Below are 22,140 nucleotides of genomic sequence, written 5' to 3'. Positions count from 1 at the left end.
CCCTCACCTTGTAAAATAACCCATTTAGTTTAAAATAGAAATGAAAGGCATAACATTTGTGTATAGATATAAAACAACATCATAAATACCTTCTTCTGAAAGAAGCCACCAACTCGTGCCATAGGTTTAGTAGAGGACTAGTCTATGTACTCTGTCAGTGCAGCATCATTGGCGATATTTAGACTTTGTCTTTACTCGGTAACAGGGACGGACTGACAACTCATGGGGCCCCCGGGCAATAGGGGATCATGGGGCCCCTGTGTCCTTGTCCAAACGCAAAAAAGCCTATGAAAAAGGTACCAGGGGCATCTCATGGGGCCCCCTACTGACCCCGGGCCCTCGGGCAGTGCCTGAGTTTCCAAATGGTCAGTCTGCCTCTGCTCGGTAACAGCTACACTTACCAGTAACATTACATTGCTTATTGTATGCTTCATATACAGTATTTGCTTGCATGCCTTTCTGCTTTTCTCCCTGTTCTTGTTAATTAGGTTTCAAAGACAGTTTGGTTTATTGATGGATAAACTGTTTAGCTACATGTCAAGTTACACACAGGCCACAGGGTAGTATGTAGTACAGAGAGAACACTGAAACGGTGGTTACATAGCAAGTGGGACAAAGGACAGTGACTACATAGATGCATTCTACCTTGTCAGTGCAGTCACCTGCATCTGTACCTGCAGCAGCCCCAACCATAAATGCTCAAGCTAAGCTAAAGCTAAAGCTCAAGCTAAGCTGTTCCAGCTTTACAGACAGCAGAGGAAATCAGGTAAATGTTCTTCGATTGCCATCCGATCACCTCCCTGCAAGCATTAAATGTGGTTCCAGACTCCTGGGAAGAGCCGGAGTGTAAGGGAATTCCCATGAGACGGCTGGCGAATAGACGTGTACATGCGCACAGAAATGCTTGATCGCACACACGCACGTGCACACGCATGGCGAAGATTGGTGCCAGACGTACTATTTAAAAGGTGCCTGTGCTGAGTGCTGACTGGTCTTCAGCTGTTCCCCGTTTCCTGCTCGTTTCCTGTGCGATTTCCTTGTTGCTGACCTGGCTTGTTCCTGACCTGACTCTGATTACTCTCCTGCTTGATACTGGTTCCTGACTTCGGCTCTGCTCCTGACTTTGGCTTATGATTTGGTACCTCGCTGTCCGCCCGTTGATGACCCTGGCTATTCATTTACACTGCTCCTGTCTCCCATCCCTGCTTCCTGCCTTGCTCTGGTGCACACCTGGTGATCTACCATACCAACTCTGCATATTACTACTGTGCCTGAATCGGAGGTTCATCAGTCTTCCAAGGTCACCAACCGCAAGAGCCGAAAACAACATCTACTGGTGCTCTTGTCCCCCGGGTCCCTAGACACCCTCTGTTCCATCTCCAGTGGGGTCAGGGCTAGTGACACAAGTGAGGCCGACCTCGTCATTTCAGTCTCCTATCAGGTACTTGACACGGAGAGTCTGGAAATCATAAAGAGGGGAAGGAGCCAGGGGGCCATGTGTCGGCACTGTAAACATGATCGGGTGCCTAGACAGCCACCTGGATCATTTTTATTAGACAGCTGAAAGCTTGTTGAACAAATACAAGTTGTAGTTGCAGTCATGAGCATCCTTTGCAACCTTGACCATTCAGGCATGCATAGTAACAAAGAGCTGAAGTAGTTAATAACATAACCTAAGGTAGTCAAATCTGAAGGAGACTTAGAAGGACTTGCAACACTTGACACAGCCAGAGGTGTCAACAATTTTGAACAAAAGTTACCCTATAACTGGATCACATGTGGCTCCAAATTTAAAAGATAGCACAATGTTCCATTTCCCCTCGTCCTTTTTGTGGAATTTTGTGTGTAATGAGCTAAAACAGACATGTGCAAATGTCTATCAAATAAGTCTAAATCCTCCACAAACTTTAACCCTTGAAGGTCAGTTTTTTTAGTTCACCTTTTTGTGATACAGCTAGTGGGTTCAGTGCACAAAGAGGGGGTCCTATATCTGAGCCCCATATTGAAATGTTCACCTGTTTCTAATAGATAAAAAGGTGATATTAGCACAGCAGGGTACCTATTATCTTTATGCACTATGGAACCCAACTCATTAGAATTACCACAACAATACTGTGGACTTAAGACCATACAGCTGCTGTCATTATATCAAATAAGTCAATACTGAAAATAAATGTATGACAGTGCTGGTATTCTCCCTAAATAAAAAAAATATATATATATATATATATATATGTATATATATATATTTTATCCTCAATTAATTTGTGAACTAAATACATTCATGAGATAATGTGCTATAAAATTCATTAAGAATTAATATACCCTTAAAATCTAAAAACGTGAATAAAATTAATAAAAGAGGTGCCAATATCAAAATGTTTATTTGAGCCTTTTTATTTTACAACAAAAAGGTTTATACTGAAATATTTGTTATTTTTAGATATGGAGATGTTGTCTGTCTATTTATATTCATATCTGATGAGGATCCAGTAGTTATCATCTCCCTTCAATGATCTAGGAGTAGAAATACAAAACTCACCCTTTTTGGATGAGCATCTGATGGCTTAACTGCTTTTTTCTCCCCTTCCTATATCCGTGGGGACATATTGTGTACTGTATTTAGGTAGGTGGACATCAATATTAATATATAAAACATTGTTTGTTTGAAAGATGTTATGGTAGTTTGGTGTTACTTATGAATTCTGTTTGGATCATTTTGTAGGCTTTTTATGGGCTTAATGGGGGTCCTTGTGTGTACCCCCCACATCCGCACGTGGGGTAAGCCTGCACCCCATGGTTCTGGATGACCTTTTGGGCCTTTTCCGTTTTGCCTAATTTGATGTTTACTGCATGTGAGCACTTTGGGCCCGTATCCATCTTCATACAGCTTGTTTGTATGTATCAAGTTCTACCACATATTATAACTTTATTCATGTATATCTTATATTGCCTATATTTTGTATATTGATGTTTGCTTGTCATTTGTTTTTTGTCTTTAGTAGCAACTACTATCTTCCTGAAGAAGCAGGCATGGTTCCTTGAAAAGCATGTTGAGGAATTACAGTTGTCTCTGAAATGGACTTTATATTTTGTTAAGAGTTAATGCTACGACAACACTGTTATACCTGATTAAACTATATGGTATGGTGATATTTGCTGCTAAAAAAAATATTTGGGGTATATTCACTTGTTGTTTTTAACTTTTTGCATAAATAAAGTATAATTTGGGAGTTAGTCACTTTGATATTTTAATGGCAATTGTTTTGTGTGTTACTCTTTGGGGCACCTAAAAAGTCCATGCACTGAGCTGTAGCATAATGCTACTAAATTAATTTCTGCTTACTACTCTATGTTTTTGGTAGATTCCAAACCAAGATTTGCCACTGCTTAAGCAAGATGGTCCTCATTGGATCTACAGCTTGTTGATTCTGACTGGCCTGATCTTACTGATACGTATAATTCAGTTGAAGATTTTTCACCATAGCCCCCTTGTACCTATTAGATTACACAAACTGGGTTTACGCCCTACAGCTGAATTCTTTCAAGGCTGTGGTAACACTGCTGATTTTGTGCATTGACTCTGGTCCTGTCTGATAGTTAAAAAAGAAGTCAACACATTCCTCTCCTCTGTCTTAGGCCTCCCTAATATATTGCACCCTAGGAATTTTTTGCTTGGTGTGCTTGGTGATCTTTCTGTGTCTTAATATGTGACGTATATTTTGTATTTCTATGCCAAAAAAAGATCATATTATCCTGGAAATTAACATTTGTCCCCACACTAAATACTTGGCTTACACTAATTAAAACTAATCTCTCTCAAGCTTACGTTTGAACTTGAAAACCAAAGTTGTCTGACAAATTATGAGAAGCTGTCACATAATAGCATAGCATGCTATCAGCCCAATCAGCTAAAGTTTGGAAATTCCTGCAGGTGCAGATGCTTGTATGCCGTTAACGTCAGTGACCTAACATGGCCCAACTTAGCGCACCATTAGTCCTATTTCATGTGTGTAGAGCTTACCTCCGCAGGAGTCGCTTCATATGATGGGTTCCCTGTTCTTCCACGGCTCTTTGAACTGTTTGGACACCACTGACACATCTGGTTGCAGTTTGAAGGCTGCTCACACCTGTGTAACATAAGCGTTAGTATGCTACCACTCTACAGTAGTGCACAGAAATTAGGTCACAACCAACTAGATGGTAGATTAAATGGATATATTATAATAAGGCAGTTAAACAAGGCATAAATTAGTAAACAAGCAGCTGAACATGTTTAAAGATGCTGTACTAGATAATGTGAAGACCGACCTATAAGATGGCAATCCACTGAACTGTAGTAATGCTGAATCAATTTTAACTGATGCAAACGGGGTTAAACATATCAGCATTAACTAACAGCCCCTTTAGTGGGTGGATATGCACATTCCTGATATTCCCTAAATGTGGCTGTAAAATACATGGCACCTAATTGTCAGTATTAACCAGCTATCATTGGAGCTCTTCTGTAAGATGATATACAGTGAGGAACAGAAGTGTTTGAACACCCTGTGATTTTGCAAGTTCTCCCACTTAGAAATCATGGAGGGGTATGAAATTCACATTGTAGGTGCATTCCCACTCTGAGAGACAGAATTAAAAAAAAAATTCAGGAAATCACATTGTATGATTTTTAAAGAATTTATTTGTCTTGCACTGCTGAAAATAAGTATTTGAACACCTGAAAATCAGTGTTAATATTTGGTACAGAAGCCTTTGTTTGCAATTACAGAGGTCAAATGTTTCCTGTAGTTCTTGACCAGGTTTGCACACACTGCAACAGGGATTTTGGCCCACTCCTCCACACAGATCTCCTCTAGAACTGTCAGGTTTCGGGGCTGTCGCTGAGCAACACGGAGTTTCAGCTCCCTTCAAAGATATTCTATTGGATTTAGGTCTAGAGACTGGCTAGGCCACTCCAGAACCTTGATATGCTTCTTGCGGAGCCACTCCTTGGTTATCTTGGCTGTGTGCTTCGGGTCGTTGTCACGTTGGAAGACCCAGCCAAGACCCATCTTCAATGCTCTGACTGAGGGAAGGAGGTTGTTGCACAAAATCTCACAATAAATGGCCCCATTCATCCTCTCCTTAATACAATGCAGTCGTCCTGTCCCCTTTGCAGAAAAGCACCCCCAAAGCATGATGTTACCATTCCCATGCTTCACAGTAGGGATGGGGTTCTTGGGATGCAACTCATCCTTCTTTTTCCTCCAAACACGACGAGTGAAGTTTAGACCAAAAAGTTCTACTTTAGTCTCATCTGACCACATGCCTTTCTCCCATGCCTCCTCTGGATCATCCAGATGGTCATTGGCAAACTTCACATGGGCCTGGACATGTGATGACTTGAGCAGGGGAACCTTCCGTGCAATGCATGATTTGAAACCATGACGGCGTAGTGTTCTACCCACAGTGACCTTTGAAAGTGGTCCCAGCTCTCTTCATGTCATTGACCAGCTCCTCCCTTGTAGTTCTGGGCTGATTCCTCACCTTTCTTATCATCAGTGGTACCCCAGAGGTGAGATCTTGCATGGAGCCCCAGTCCGAGGGAGACTGACAGTCGTCTTTAGCCTCTTCCATTTTCTAACAATTGCTCCAACAGTTGATCTATTTTCACCAAGCTACTTGGCAATTACCCCGTAGTCCTTTCCAGCCTTGTGGAGGTCCACAATTTTGTCTCTGGTGTCTTTTGACAGCTCTTTGGTCTTGCCCATGGTAGTAGTTTGTAGGTAGTAGTCTGACTGACTGTGCGGTGGACAGGAGTCTTTAAAGAGCTCAGACAGGTGCTACTAAGTTAGATTAATGAGTGGAGTAGAGGTGGACCTTTTAAAGGCACAGTAACAGGTCTTTGAGAGCCAGAATTCTTGCTGTTTCTTAGGTGTTCAAATACTTATGTTCAGCAGTGCAAGACAAATAAATTCTTTAAAAATCATACAATGTGATTTCCTGAATTTTTTTTTAATTCTGTCTCTCAGAGTGGGAATGCACCTACAATGTGAATTTCAGACCCCTCCATGATTTCTAAGTGGGAGAACTTGCAAAATCGCAGGGTGTTCAAATACTTTTGTTCCTCACTGTATGTGAAGCTGTCCCTTTAGGATTGTGCTATGGATGGCTGATGGGCTGCTAAACAAAAGAGAAGTCTATAGGCATTAACTGTGGGCAGTCAAGGTTTAAGCTTAGTTGTTCTGCTCACCACTTCTGGCTGTCAATAGGTCCAGTCCCATACACTTCTATTGTCCCAGAAGGCTCAACCCTCATAATCAGGTCCTCACGAACAAGTCTTCACAAGGCTTAGTCCCACAGCTCCAGTCCTCATGAGCTCTGTCCTCTCTGTTATAGGTATTCACAGCAACAGGTCTCCCCAGCTCTGGTTCCAAGACACAGCGACTCTCTGTGGCTCAAACCTCGACTCGGTTCTGTGCACTCTCCAGTCACACAAAACACCAGACTAGCACCCCAAATTCCATGCAGGCCCTGGTCTCTTTGTTTTAGGGTACAAACTCCAAGCAGCTGATCTACACTCTCTGGCCCCCCTCACAAGATTGCCTAAACCTCCAGTAAATTGCCTTTGAAAAGTTCTCTCTCTTCCTATGGGGCGCAAGGAATTCTTGGTACTAAAGTCCACAGGCTATTGGACTCCATTGTACTCCTTCCAGGACTACATATCCCATGATTCTCCTCCCTTCATCATCATCTTCCTTGTTCCTGATCAGACCTCGTCCGCTGCTGCCAAGAGGGAGGGGGAGAAGAAAAAGCAAGTAGGGGATTCACACACAGCCACTCTGTTTTAGTGCAGCAGTGCAGCGATAGAAGCAGGCTAGGACACAAAGCCTAGCACTCTGATACATTGTAGCGGCAGCTGCTCTGTCACTGCTTAAGGCAGGGGGTTGAATGAGGAGAGTGGGGAGGCACAGGAATATACAGCCCTCTCCTCCAGCTGTGATAGCACTCAGCTACATGTGTTAATAATACCCACATGAAAATGTTCATTTTATGAATGCCTGAGGCTTTTCTTTCTTTGATGACATCATTATCACACACACAGAATACCCCTTAAACTTTCATTCTGAATGGCACCCCCATGCATCTCAGCCTACAGCCTGATCGTGGGTGTGAGAACCGCAGAGAAACCACATGGTCAAAAAGACCATACGGTTTCCCTGTCGAAGCATTTTTGAAAAGGTGCATGGGCTGCTGTGCCCACGCAAATTTGGACCGCACAACTTGCACTAGTGTTAACCAGGCCTCAATCACTGTCCCAGAACAAGCATCTGACTCAGCAAAGTCAAAACTCCTGATTCACATACTTGTTCTGGGTCTGTGACTTTTAGAAAGGTAAAATGATTGATCCAGCATGACAGTCAAGCAACCTCCATTGTTCTCCAGTACAAATTTCCTTGAGACTGGCTTTACACCACTGTGCTGCAGTAACATGTGATGAAAGGAGCACTTTACTTTGTGCTACGTTGCAGCAATGTACAGTAACACACATCATGGTACACTTGGCAATATGTTGCAGTGCCATTAATTTTAAATGGTGCCCAAATCTACACTGCAGTATGCCAACTGACCTGCACTGTGGTATATTGCCTTGAAAAAAAGGTACAGGTGTGGTTTTTGTTCCATGCCAAGTGTTGGTAGCCCATTCGTAACTAATGAGCTGCATGCATGCATCCTAATGATAAAGCAAGAGGAAAGTCTGTTTTTGGAATTATCATGAAAGAGACTTTTTTCTTGGTGCATCTGTTTCCCTTAAAGTCTTTGTAGCACTTCACTATATACAGTAAATGGTATTACAATTATCATGTATTATTTGTTGGTTACAGTTAGACAACAGGCTACATTCTGAGTGCCTAGGAAGAAAAAAGAAATAGCTTTAACTTCAACACCTCTACTGTATGTTCTTGCTTCCGCCATTTACTGTACATGTGTAGAAAAGTAGAAGTAGACCCATGTAGAAAATGTGTAGAAAAGTAACAGTAGACCCATTCATATTGTAAAACACATCCCAAATACTATTCACAGAACATTTTTATTTAGCATAGCAGAATGAAGTTGTAAATCTTAATCAACAGACTTCTCAGAGTTACAAAAAATGAATTTGACAAATTGGGGAAATCTCAAAGCCTTACTATATTGGAAAATTTCAAATTCCACAAGATTTACATAGAGACTCGTACATGGCAATCTCTTTACGTTGCTTTTTATATTCTGTAATTAATGATAGTTCAATACACCGTAACCAAATACAAATTTGTGACCTGCTCACTGCTGCCATATATTAAAAACATATTGTGCGAGCCATAGTTTAAGTAGAAAGTCATCAATAAAAGATGATCAGCGCATACAAATGGGAACCCACTTAGTGCATATTTCTTAGCAGATCTGTTTCCCTTTCTTCATTGCTAAGATTTTTTCTGAGACAGTTGTGACATTATGACATGCAAGCCTTTCTCACTGCTCGAAAGGTCTGGTATTTGCAGGTATTCATTTCATTCTGGCTTGGCTCTCTGCCTGCTTCTCAAAGTTGTCAAGCAGCCGGGAGCAAGACAAAGGCTGCCTCGTTGTGTATGAGAAAGAGCCTGTGAGAGCACTGATTAAAAACAAATCTAATTTTCTCATTATTCTCCAAGTTCTTAAGTTACTTATATTCTCCCTGCACTTTCCTCCCAGCCTCCAGAGATTCTCTCTTGGTTCTGTATTTCCATATTCGCACTGCCATCAAGCTTTTGTCTCAGATGCCATTCTCCCACACCTCCTCTCTTTATGTAACCCGAAGAGCAGCAGAGTGTATTTTTTTTCTTTTCTATGAGAACCAAGAAAAGAGTGGAACAATAGTATTTGTATTATGAAGTAGAAATATGTAAAGAATTCCAAAGGTGTACTAATACGATGTGAATGGGGAATGCTGCTTTTCATGGAAAACAAATGCAAAACCAGAACATTAAAGTTTACACTTAGAATAATTCTAGCATTCCTTTCATGACTGTTAGAAAAATGCAGAGCTTGTGTCTACATAAAACTGGAACGTGTACTTATAAGCCATTGTTCAAGGAAGAAAACGCTCAAACAAATTTTGCTTAGTTCATGAGGATTTAGCACCTGACACAGTACATCATGCTACATTAGTAGGCTTTTTTCCAGTAAGAAATTGTTTATTTAGAAGAAACATGATCCAGGCTGTTAGTCTATATAGAAGCCTGCACAGAATTTTGGTACTTAAAGCCTAACTGCATGTGGTATTTTTATTTGATAGCACTGGCAAGAATTATTATTATTATTATTATACAGTATTTATAAAGCGCCAATAGTTTGCTCAGCGCTGTACATTACAAAGGGGGACAGAACATGTGACAGAACAATACCAATACAATGCAAAACATGAGGGCTTCGAGGGCCCTGCTCTTTCGAGCTTACAATCTAGGAGGGAGGGGATGGTGGCACAGGAGGAGATAGCTGTGGGGGATGGAGTGGTAGGAAGAGTGGTGGAGGTCGGCAAGTTAGCAGGGGGTGGGGAAGACTTCCCTGAAGAGATGGGTTTTCAGGGTGCGCCTAAAGGAGAGGAGAGTAGGTGATAATCTGATGGGTTGGGACAGGGCGTTCCAGAGGATGGGTGACACCCTGGAGAAATCCTGGAGGCGGGCATGGGAGGAGGAGACCAGGGAACTAGAGAGAAGGAGGTCTTGTGAGGAGCGGAGTGTGCGTGCTGGGTGGTACTTGGATATTAGGTCAGTGATGTAGTTCGGGGCAGTGTGGTGGACGGCAGTGTTAGGATTTTGAATTTGATCCGTTGCGCAATCGGAAGCCAGTGGAGGGATTGGCAGAGGGGGGTGGCGGAGATGGAGCGGTTGGAAAGGTGAATGAGTCTGGCAGCCGTATTCAGAATCGACTGAAGCGGGGATAGCCAGCGGCGAGGCAGGCCAGTGAGGAGGGAGTTGCAGTAGTCGAGTCGTGATATGATGAGGGAGTGGATGAGCTGTTTAGTGGTTTCTGGGGTTAGGAACGTGCGTATTTTGGCGATGTTGCGGAGGTGGAGTCTGCACAAGTTTGTTAAAGATTGGACTTGGGGCTGGAAGGATAGGTTGGAGTCCAGAATGACACCAAGTACTCTGGCCTGCGGAGCGGGTTTGATGGTGGTGTTGTTGGATATGATGGAGAAGTCAATGGGGGTTGGTGTCTGGACTGGGGGGAAGACAAGAAACTCGGTTTTGTAGAGGTTCAGTTTAAGGAAGTGGAGCGACATCCAGTCAGATATGTCGCTCAGTAGGTGTGTGATTCGGGCGGAGACTGAGGTGGTGAGGTGGGGGGTTGAGAGATAGATTTGTGTGTCATCGGCATAGAGGTGGTAGTTGAAGCTGTGAGAGTGTATGAGTTGGCCAAGGGAGGAGGTGTAGATGGAGAAGAGAAGGGGCCCGAGGACGGAGCCTTGAGGGACTCCAACAGAGAGGGGGAGTGAGGGGGAGGTGGTAGCATTATAGGTAACGCTGAAAGAGCGTTGTGACAGGTAGGATGAGAGCCAGGAGAGAGCAGAATCTCTGAGGCCGAGGGAGTGTAGTTTTTTGAGGAGGAGGGGGTGGTCGACTGTGTCGAAGGCCACAGAGAGGTCAAGGAGTAGGAGCACTGAATAGTGGCCATTAGCTTTGGTGGTTAGAAGGTCATTGGAGTGTTTGAGTAAGACAGTTTCAGTGGAGTGTAGGGGATGGAAGCCAGACTGTACGGGATTGAGGAGGTTGTTGTCGTTGAGGTGAGAGCTTAGGCGGGTGTAGACTAGGCGCTCGAGGAGTTTGGATGTAAATGGGAGCAGGGAGATGTGTCTGAGGTTGTTCAGGTCATTGGGGTCCAGGGAGGGTTTTTTAAGTATGGGGGTGATGTGTGCATGTTTCAGAGGGGAGAGGAAAGTGCCGGAGGAGAGGGAGAGATTAAAGATGTGGGTGAGGGAGCGTAGGATGGAGGGGGAGGGAGGTCGTAGGAGTTGTGAGGGGATAGGGTCGAGGGGGCAGGTGGTGAGGCGAACATCAGAGAGGATCTTGGAGACTTCCTCGATGGTAGTAAGGTCAAAGGTGTGAAGTGTTGGGGGGGCTTCAGTATGAGGAATGTAGGATGGGGTGGAAATGGAGGTCAGAGCAGTGGTGGGGCTGTGGGAGAGGGGTGATGAGGGGGTAGCTGAGTGAATGAAAATTTCTTCTTCTTCTTTTAGGTTTGTAGTATCTATGCAAAATTCCTCTGTGTTTTTGTAAATTCTGTAGACAGCAGTGGGCTGTAGTCAGCCTAACTCTCTTTCAACTCTAGTGATTTGCTAAGCATAGAGTGTATTTTCTCCAGAGGGGAATCATTCTGTGTTATGGATGTATGTTTATGGATGGATGTTATGGATAGCCTAGCCAATCAGTGGATTAGAGGAACCTGTTGAGGCATGCTGTTAGAACTAATAGATATCTGGGTTACTTCCGGTTCTGTTTCTTCCCTCCTGGGTTTTTGCCCTGTGTGGATGTCAGACTAAGAAGTCAGTATTTCCTAGGCCTTGGGCCTAGCACATGGAAAGATGCAGGGATCTCCCCTCCTGTGAGGAATCCCTGAAGGTGTTGGCTGCTAGAAAAAGAAAAACATAAGGAGGTTGACTTACTAAAACTGGAGAATGCAAAAGCTGGTGCAGCTCTGCATATAAACCAATCAGCTTCCACGTTTTTTTTTTTTGGGTCAAAGCTTAATTGAACAAGCTAATGTTAGAAGCTGATTGCCTACCATGCACAGCTGAACCAGATTTCATACTCTCCAGTTATAGTAAATCAATGCCACAGTCTTGAAAGAATAAGCTGAAACTGTTCTCAACATATGGAGATGTGGTGAATGACTGGTCAAGTAGGAAGTTAAGCACAGATTCCATTAGAAACTCAGTTGCTAGGATGCTAGAGTTCTAAATGGGTCCAGCCAGCACAGTCTGTGATTTAGAAGGTAACAATGAAAGACATGAAAGAGAGAAAGAGAGGGAGGAGAAAATATGTTTTATTATTTGGGATACAGCATACTTATATATATCCTGATCCATGCTTCACCCTTTTTTGTATATGTCCATGTGCAATACACTACATGTGCCCTATAGTGATCCTCAATAATTACATGTGGTTATCAATATTCACCTATCAGGCGTCTACATTAACAATGTAATATATGCACTTATTTGGCAGTAAAGTCCCAAAACATTCATCTCAGGTGTGGTTCTTTTCTCCAGATGCTCAGAAATCATGGGTACAAGTCACTTTAGTATATTTTACAATGGAAAATAAGCTTTCATTGTCTCTTAGCTCCTAGGGTTTTTTTAACATTCTTTATTTAAACAACTTTTTTAGAGTACAAACGTATGCAAAAATAAGACACATGAGTGGATGCCAGCAGAAAAGATAACGAACCAGGTGTGGTCCAATTACATAGAGATTCAAATTATCAGTTTCAAAAACAGCAAAGTATAGCTGTCAGGGCTCCCAGGTATGACCAGAGATGTGTGACTGATGCAGGGAAACGCAGACTTCAGATATGTGATAAACAATACAATTTATTAACACTAACCATACAAACATAAACGCAGTGCAATACTAAACATAATACAGTGCAAACCAAACCAAACCACCCACAGATAACAGTACATACAAGCAAGCGTCGTCAGGCAGGCCGGGTCAATATCAATTGGGCAGGTAGGTACAGGGGGAGCAAGCAGAGAATGGTCGGGGTCACAGGCCAGGTTCAGCAGGTAGCAAGCAGCGTAGTACAGAGGGTCAGGCAGAGGGATGGTCAGGGTCACAAGCCAGAGATCAAAACAGGTAACAAGCAGCGTAGTACAGAGGGTCAGGCAGAGGGACAGAAACAGGATGCAGGACAGATACAGGGCCCAGGACAAACACAACACCAAGGCAGAGTCTGTGGGTCTGGCCATCCCTTAAATACCCCAGCATCATCAGTTCCAGGTGTTAGCTGGCTGAAAGGTTGAGTCTCTGATTGCTGGGAGCACCCGCTGGCCAGCCCTGGTACTGCAGATCAAAAGGCAGGTGAGTCCCACCATTGCTGGCCAGTCCATTCCTAACAGTACCCCCCCCCCAAGGAGCGGCCTCAGGACGCTCCAAACAGTCCTAGCTGGGCAAAATGTTCCACCGCCCGGGTCTGGTAACTGGCGGGATATCAAAGACTGGCACACCGGGCAGGACTCCGGGCAGCGGCACACCGGGCTGGACTCCGGGCAGAGGCACACCGGACTGGACTCCGGGCAGAGGCACACCGGGCAGAGGCACACCGGGCAGAGGCACATCAGGCAGAGGCACATCGGGCAGAGGCACATCGGGCAGGACTCCGGGCAGAGGCACATCGGGCAGAGGCACATCGGGCAGGACTCCGGGCAGAGGCACATCGAGCAGAGGCACACCGGGCAGAGGCACATCGGGCAGAGGCACATCGGGCAGAGGCACATCGGGCAGGACTCCGGGCAGAGGCACATCGGGCAGAGGCACATCGGGCAGGACTCCGGGCAGAGGCACATCGAGCAGAGGCACACCGGGCAGAGGCACACCGGGCAGAGGCACATCAGGCAGAGGCACATCGGGCAGAGGCACATCGGGCAGAGGCACATCGGGCAGGACTCCGGGCAGAGGCACATCGGGCAGAGGCACATCGGGCAGGACTCCGGGCAGAGGCACATCGGGCAGGACTCCGGGCAGAGGCACATCGGGCAGGACTCCAGGCAGAGGCACATCGGGCAGAGGCACATCGGGCAGGACTCCGGGCAGAGGCACATCGGATTACCAGGCGAAGCAGCAGGCAGTGGGCCACCAGGCGGAGCAGCAGGCACCGGGCCCCCGGGCGGAGCAGCAGGCACCGGGCCCCCGGGCGGGGCGACATGCATCGGGCCCCCGGGTGGAGCAGCAGGCACCGGGCCCCCGGGCGGAGCAGCAGGCACCGGGCCCCCGGGCGGGGCAGCAGGCACCGGGCCCCCGGGCGGAGCAGCAGGCACCGGGCCCCCGGGCGGGGCGACAGGCATCGGGCCCCCGGGCGGGGCGACAGGCATCGGGCCCCCGGGCGGGGCGACAGGCATCGGGCCCCCGGGCGGGGCGACAGGCACCGGGCCCCCGGGCGGGGCGACAGGCATCGGGCCCCCGGGCGGGGCAGCAGGCACCGGGCCCCCGGGCGGGGCAGCAGGCACCGGGCCCCCGGGCGGGGCAGCAGGAGGTGAGAGCTTAGGCGGGTGTAGACTAGGCGCTCGAGGAGTTTGGATGTAAATAGGAGCAGGGAGAGGTGTCTGAGGTTGTTCAGGTCATTGGGGTCCAGGGAGGGTTTTTTAAGTATGGGGGTGATGTGTGCATGTTTCAGAGGGGAGAGGAAAGTGCCGGAGGAGAGGGAGAGATTAAAGATGTGGGTGAGGGAGCGTAGGATGGAGGGGGAGGGAGGTCGTAGGAGTTGTGAGGGGATAGGGTCGAGGGGGCAGGTGGTGAGGCGAACATCAGAGAGGATCTTGGAGACTTCCTCGATGGTAGTAAGGTCAAAGGTGTGAAGTGTTGGGGGGGCTTCAGTATGAGGAATGTAGGATGGGGTGGAAATGGAGGTCAGAGCAGTGGTGGGGCTGTGGGAGAGGGGTGATGAGGGGGTAGCTGAGTGAATGAAAATTTCTTCTTCTTCTTTTAGGTTTGTAGTATCTATGCAAAATTCCTCTGTGTTTTTGTAAATTCTGTAGACAGCAGTGGGCTGTAGTCAGCCTAACTCTCTTTCAACTCTAGTGATTTGCTAAGCATAGAGTGTATTTTCTCCAGAGGGGAATCATTCTGTGTTATGGATGTATGTTTATGGATGGATGTTATGGATAGCCTAGCCAATCAGTGGATTAGAGGAACCTGTTGAGGCATGCTGTTAGAACTAATAGATATCTGGGTTACTTCCGGTTCTGTTTCTTCCCTCCTGGGTTTTTGCCCTGTGTGGATGTCAGACTAAGAAGTCAGTATTTCCTAGGCCTTGGGCCTAGCACATGGAAAGATGCAGGGATCTCCCCTCCTGTGAGGAATCCCTGAAGGTGTTGGCTGCTAGAAAAAGAAAAACATAAGGAGGTTGACTTACTAAAACTGGAGAATGCAAAAGCTGGTGCAGCTCTGCATATAAACCAATCAGCTTCCACGTTTTTTTTTTTTGGGTCAAAGCTTAATTGAACAAGCTAATGTTAGAAGCTGATTGCCTACCATGCACAGCTGAACCAGATTTCATACTCTCCAGTTATAGTAAATCAACGCCACAGTCTTGAAAGAATAAGCTGAAACTGTTCTCAACATATGGAGATGTGGTGAATGACTGGTCAAGTAGGAAGTTAAGCACAGATTCCATTAGAAACTCAGTTGCTAGGATGCTAGAGTTCTAAATGGGTCCAGCCAGCACAGTCTGTGATTTAGAAGGTAACCATGAAAGACATGAAAGAGAGAAAGAGAGGGAGGAGAAAATATGTTTTATTATTTGGGATACAGGGCACACCGGGCAGGACTCCAGGCAGCGGCACACCGGGCTGGACTCCGGGCAGAGGCACACCGGACTGGACTCCGGGCAGAGGCACACCGGGCAGAGGCACACCGGGCAGAGGCACACCGGGCAGAGGCACATCGGGCAGAGGCACATCGGGCAGGACTCCGGGCAGAGGCACACCGGGCAGAGGCACATCGGGCAGAGGCACATCGGGCAGAGGCACATCGGGCAGGACTCCGGGCAGAGGCACATCGGGCAGAGGCACATCGGGCAGGACTCCGGGCAGAGGCACATCGAGCAGAGGCACACCGGGCAGAGGCACACCGGGCAGAGGCACATCAGGCAGAGGCACATCGGGCAGAGGCACATCGGGCAGGACTCCGGGCAGAGGCTCATCGGGCAGAGGCACATCGGGCAGGACTCCGGGCAGAGGCACATCGGGCAGGACTCCGGGCAGAGGCACATCGGGCAGGACTCCGGGCAGAGGCACATCGGATTACCAGGCGAAGCAGCAGGCAGCGGGCCACCAGGCGGAGCAGCAGGCACCGGGCCCCCGGGCGGAGCAGCAGGCACCGGGCCCCCGGGCGGGGCGACATGCATCGGGCCCCCGGGTGGAGCAGCAGGCACCGGGCCCCCGGGCGGAGCAGCAGGCACCGGGCCCCCGGGCGGGGCAGCAGGCACCGGGGCCCCCGGGCGGAGCGACAGGCATCGGGCCCCCGGGCGGGGCGACAGGCATCGGGCCCCCGGGCGGGGCGACAGGCATCGGGCCCCCGGGCGGGGCGACAGGCATCGGGCCCCCGGGCGGGGCAGCAGGCACCGGGCCCCCGGGCGGGGCAGCAGGCACCGGGCCCCCGGGCGAGGCGACATGCACCGGGCCCCCGGGCGGAGCAGCAGGCACCGGGCCCCCGGGCGGAGCAGCAGGCACCGGGCCCCCGGGCGGAGCAGCAGGCACCGGGCCCCCGGGCGGAGCAGCAGGCACCGGGCCCCCGGGCGGAGCAGCAGGCACCGGGCCCCCGGGCGGAGCAGCAGGCACCGGGCCCCCGGGCGGGGCGACCGGCGTCGGGCCCCCAGGAGGGGCGACAGGCATCGGGCCCCCAGGCGGGGCAACAGGCATCGTGCCCCCAGGCGGGGCGACAGGCATCGTGCCCCCAGGCGGAGCGGCGGGCGCCGGACCCCCAGGCGGAGCGACAGGTCTCGGGCCCTCAGGCGGAGCGGCGGGCGCCGGACCCCCAGATGGAGCGACAGGTCTCGGGCCCTCAGGCGGAGCGGCGGGCGCCGGACCCCCAGGCGGACCGACAGGTCTCGGGCCCTCAGGCGGAGCGGCGGGCGCCGGACCCCCAGGCGGAGCGACAGGTCTCGGGCCCTCAGACGGAGCGGCGGGCGCCGGACCCCCAGGAGGAGCGACAGGTCTCGGGCCCTCAAGCGGGGCGGCGGGCACCGAGTCACCAGGCACAACCGTGGGCTCCGAGTCAACTGGGATGACCGCTGGCACTGGGTCAGACATTGGATCGTCTGGCTGGACAGCGGGCATCGGGTCACCAGGCATCAGGTCATTTGGCTCGACAGCGGGCATCGGGTCACCAGGTATGACAGCGGGCACTGGGTCACCAGGCATCAGGTCATTTGGCTCGACAGCGGGCACCGGATCAGGTACCGGATCATCTGGATCAACAGCGGGCATCGAGTCAACTGGCCTAATAGGATCGTCAGGCTGGATCAGTTCATCATGCTGGATAGAGGCATCAGGCTGAATGCCGGCGTCTGGCTGAGTAGAGGCTTCAGGCCGAATAGAGGCTTCAGGCCGAGTAGAGGCATCAGGCCGAGTAGAGGCATCAGGCCGAGTAGAGGCATCAGGCCGAGTAGAGGCTTCAGGCCGAGTAGAGGCTTCAGGCCGAGTAGAGGCTTCAGGCCGAGTAGAGGCTTCAGGCCGAGTAGAGGCTTCAGGCCGAGTAGGGGCTTCAGGCCGAGTAGGGGCTTCAGGCCGAAGAGAGGCATCAGGCTGCATACAGGCATCAGGCTGAAGAGAGGCATCAGGCTGCGTACCGGCATCAGGCTGCGTAGAGGCATCAGGCTGAGTAGAGGCATCAGGCTGAGTAGAGGCATCAGGCTGAGTAGAGGCTTCAGGCTGAGTAGAGGCTTCAGGCTGAGTAGAGGCTTCAGGCTGAGTAGAGGCTTCAGGCTGAGTAGAGGCTTCAGGCTGAGTAGAGGCTTCAGGCTGAGTAGAGGCATCAGGCTGAGTAGAGGCTTCAGGCTGAGTAGAGGCTTCAGGCTGAACCACGGAAGGCAGGCTCACCGGTTTGGATACTGGCAGGATGGTATTGGTTGGAAAGAATTTTCGCTTTTTTCTGGTTTTAACTACTGGAGCACTGCAAGTAAACGCAGGTCTGCAAACGAATGGAGCAGCTGGAGACAGAGAAGAACTGGAGGATGGAACAGGAGAGGGAGCGGTTGCTACAGAGGGCTCTTTTACAGGGTTAAAGGCAGGATAGGTGCAGCGAGTGGGAACAGGGTACTGACATGCGGTAGATAGCAGGGCAGGAGGAGCTGTTGGGAATGCAGGAATAGAGTTTTGAGGAAATAGATTAGAAGCAGGACTGGGTCTTTGTAAGCTGACTGAGGCTGGGTGCAACAAATCTGTCCATGTCTGCAGTATGGGTTGAACAAAGCTGAGCTTACACAAAGCCTGTCTGGTCAATGACTGCACTGCGTTTATACAATCTCTTAGTGTCTGTGGTGAACATGTGGAATAACGCTCCAGAAAGTAACCCACATCATCCTCTAATAACCACACCAGGGACTCTACCTGGTCTGCACTAAATGGTGGCAAAAATTCATCTCTGCATTCGGGGGAACCAGATGAAACCAACTCAGCACAAACCTCAATCAAAGGCTGCACCTCAGAGAACTCTGTGCCCTGATCTACTAGAACATGAGCGAGCCGTATACATTCTAGCAGTTCATCCCGGGTATACTCCTTCAGAGTTTGATAAGCATACTCCCTGTCATCAAACACTAGCAGATATAAATATTCAACCTCATCAAGATCCATCCTTCCCATCAACAAGCCAAGATGGCTTCCCTGTGCAGCCACTTCTGGTCAGGATTGGCCTTGGTGTAATGTCAGGGCTCCCAGGTATGACCAGAGATGTGTGACTGATGCAGGGAAACGCAGACTTCAGATATGTGATAAACAATACAATTTATTAACACTAACCATACAAACATAAACGCAGTGCAATACTAAACATAATACAGTGCAAACCAAACCAAACCACCCACAGATAACAGTACATACAAGCAAGCATCGTCAGGCAGGCCGGGTCAATATCAATTGGGCAGGTAGGTACAGGGGGAGCAAGCAGAGAATGGTCGGGGTCACAGGCCAGGTTCAGCAGGTAGCAAGCAGCGTAGTACAGAGGGTCAGGCAGAGGGATGGTCAGGGTCACAAGCCAGAGATCAAAACAGGTAACAAGCAGCGTAGTACAGAGGGTCAGGCAGAGGGACAGAAACAGGATGCAGGACAGATACAGGGCCCAGGACAAACACAACACCAAGGCAGAGTCTGTGGGTCTGGCCATCCCTTAAATACCCCAGCATCATCAGTTCCAGGTGTTAGCTGGCTGAAAGGTTGAGTCTCTGATTGCTGGGAGCACCCGCTGGCCAGCCCTGGTACTGCAGATCAAAAGGCAGGTGAGTCCCACCATTGCTGGCCAGTCCATTCCTAACAATAGCAAACTGGTCGGAAAGGTAGTACAAACAGAGCAGTCTATTGACATAAACAAATAGCAGTAGCATCCAAGAAAGGGAAAAAGGTAAGGAGAGGGAAATAAAGAAAAAAAAAAGGGGGGGGGATGAAGAGTAGGAAGAAGAGAGGTGGTAAAGGAGAACGATGAAGAGACTTCAAACCACTTATCGCAGCAAGGCAGCATAATCTCTTGAGCAAGTAAAGAGAGACCAATGACTCCATTTCTGGCCTCCTGACCCCAGACCGCCGCCATGATACTTTCCATTGAGTGAATGTCCTCTATCCCGGATAACCACATTGAAATAGAAGGTGGAGCCTCCTGCTTCCAGAGAGCCAGAATACAGGCCCGAGCAGCATTGAGCAAGTGCACCAACAAAGAGTGCTTGAAACATTTCCTAGAGAGATTGGAGTGGAGCAACAGATAACCAGCAGGGTTATCCCCCAGGTCAAACCCAGTCAGGCACCGAATCAGAGCCCTCACCTGTGCCCAAAAGGCAGTCAATTTCCTACAAGACCAAAAAATATGTAAGAGCAAGCTATCCTCCTCCTTACAGCGCCAACAAACCTTCAGGGCCTCAGGGAAGATCTTATGCAGGAGGAACGGAACCCTATATCACCGGGTAAGCAGTTTATACCCCAATTCCTGATATTTACTGGAGAAGTGGGAACGGTGGGCAAAATAAAAGGTGTGGTCTCTCTGTTCAGATGAAAATGTCCTGTGCAACTCCCATTTGAGAAGAAATGGTGGGACAAACATGTCATCTGAACTGCAGAGCAACTTGTAAGCCAACGAGATAGCATGTGAGATAGTCTCAGAAGTAACACAAAGATCCTCAAAAGGAGTACTAGGACCCAGGTCCACTTCCTTATGAGTCAAGGAAGACAAGAAATGAACGCGTTGTTGTAACCTTCAACTATCCAAGGGAGGAACAAACATCTGCCCTATTTCTATTGGAGACTTCAGCCGTGGCACGGTCATAAAATCACGAAGGGGGAAAAAGCCGCCCACCAATAGAGACCGAAATCTCCCATCCGAAATCCCCGGCGTAAAATGAGGGTTACCCAGAATGGGATACAGGTGGGAGATCGTGGATCGGACAAGTCTGCCCCCCCCGCACAAACACGTGCAACCCCCAAGGAGACGCTCAACAAAGGATGGGACTTAACAGCCGGGAGTTTGTGGGATTTTAACCACGGGAGACACTGAAGAGGAGCATCCACTGCACACTGCTCCATCTCCACCCATTGCCGAAGACCCCCATCCCTACACCAGGAAAGAATTCTAGCCAAATGAATTGCTTGATAGTACCTAACGGGGTCCGGGAAAGCCATCCCTCCATGTCCCTTAAACAACGACAAATAGGAATGAGAAATTTGCGGGGGAGTCTTAGCCCATATGAAACACAGAAATACACCCCTCACCTTCCTCAGAAATGGCAAGGGGACCGCAACTGGGAGCGTCTGTGAGATATAGAAGACGGGACATAACATTAATTTTAAGTATGGCATTCCTCCCCATGCAAGAGTGGGAAAGATCATTCAATTTTCACAGATCCGCTGTGACAGCCGCCAGAGCAGGAAGGTAATTGGCTTGAAACAACTGATCCAGAGTATGGGTAATCTTGACCCCAGCGATGAGGGCGGCTACCTGAATAGGAAAGGAAGCACAAATGACCCAAAATCTACCCTCGGGCACAGTAACATTCAAGAACTCTGACTTGTGGCTATTGATTTGGAAATTAGAAAGAGCCCCATAGTGAGACAGCTCTTCTAAAATATTGGGCAATGTAACATCAGGGGCCCCCACAAAGAACAAAAGGTCACCGGCAAATGCTGCCACCCTATGCTCCATCCTACCCATGAGAACCCCCTGAACACTGTGGTTCAAACGCACGTGACTCAGAAGGGGCTCTAAAGTCAAGATAAAGATCATTGGCGACAAAGGACAACCCTAGTGAGTCCCGTTGGACAGAGAGAAATATGCAGAGTTGGCCTCATTGGTACTGACAGCTGCTAAAGGGGAGAATAGATGGCATTAATCCAAGCCAGGAATCCCAGCCCCACACCTACAGTATATGTCGTAGCGTCTCCTTAAAGAAAAGCCAATCCACCCTGTCAAAGGCCTTCTCAGCGTCCGTGGGAAAGCAGGCACAGGGGAAGCTTGCGAGAATGGGCCCAATGAATAACGTTCAAGACCCTAGTAGTATTGTCTTTGGCTTCCTTGCATGGTATAAAGACCACTTGGTCAGGATGGACTAGCTCCTGGAGGAAAGGCAACAATCGGATGAAAAGAATCTTGGTAAATATCTTTAGATCTGTGTTTAAAAGGGAAATAGGCCTATAATTCTGACACTGAGAGGGATCCTTCCCCTCCTTTGGATATGCACCCCCAACGAATCTGGGGGCAAGGAGTTACCCTCAAGAAGAGAAATTAAAGGCTTCCACAAATCTGGGCGCCAAAGTAGAAGCAAACGCTCTATAATACACTCTCGTGAAACCATCGGGACCCGGGGCTTTCTGAGGTTTAAATGACTTAATTGTGCCAAAGAACTCATTGGGAGAAATCTGGAGCACCCGGACATTCTGTCGCTTCTGCAGAGATCATAGGAAGACCAGAGGCCGTTACATACTCCCCAATTTGCCCATGACAGATTTCGAGTTGTTCGGATGTCAGCAGAGCATGCAAATTATAGAGCTTAGAATAGAATGAGCGGAAAGCTTCAGCTATTTCTAGCGAAGAATAACCACACTGTCCCTGCCCCTTTTCAAGAAAAGTAATGCAACTTCTGAGAGAGAGTTCACGCAGGAAATGTGTCAACAACCTACCCGGCTTATTGCCATGTTCATAGAACAACTGGTGAAGCCGCTGC

Source organism: Staurois parvus, unplaced genomic scaffold (genome assembly GCF_062004578.1).
Source record: "Staurois parvus isolate SC_StPar_1 unplaced genomic scaffold, SC_StPar_1.0 ptg000644l, whole genome shotgun sequence".
NCBI classification, from domain to species: Eukaryota; Metazoa; Chordata; class Amphibia; order Anura; family Ranidae; genus Staurois; species Staurois parvus.
The sequence above is the reverse complement of the archived record's forward strand: the minus strand, read 5'-3'. Positions refer to the sequence as shown.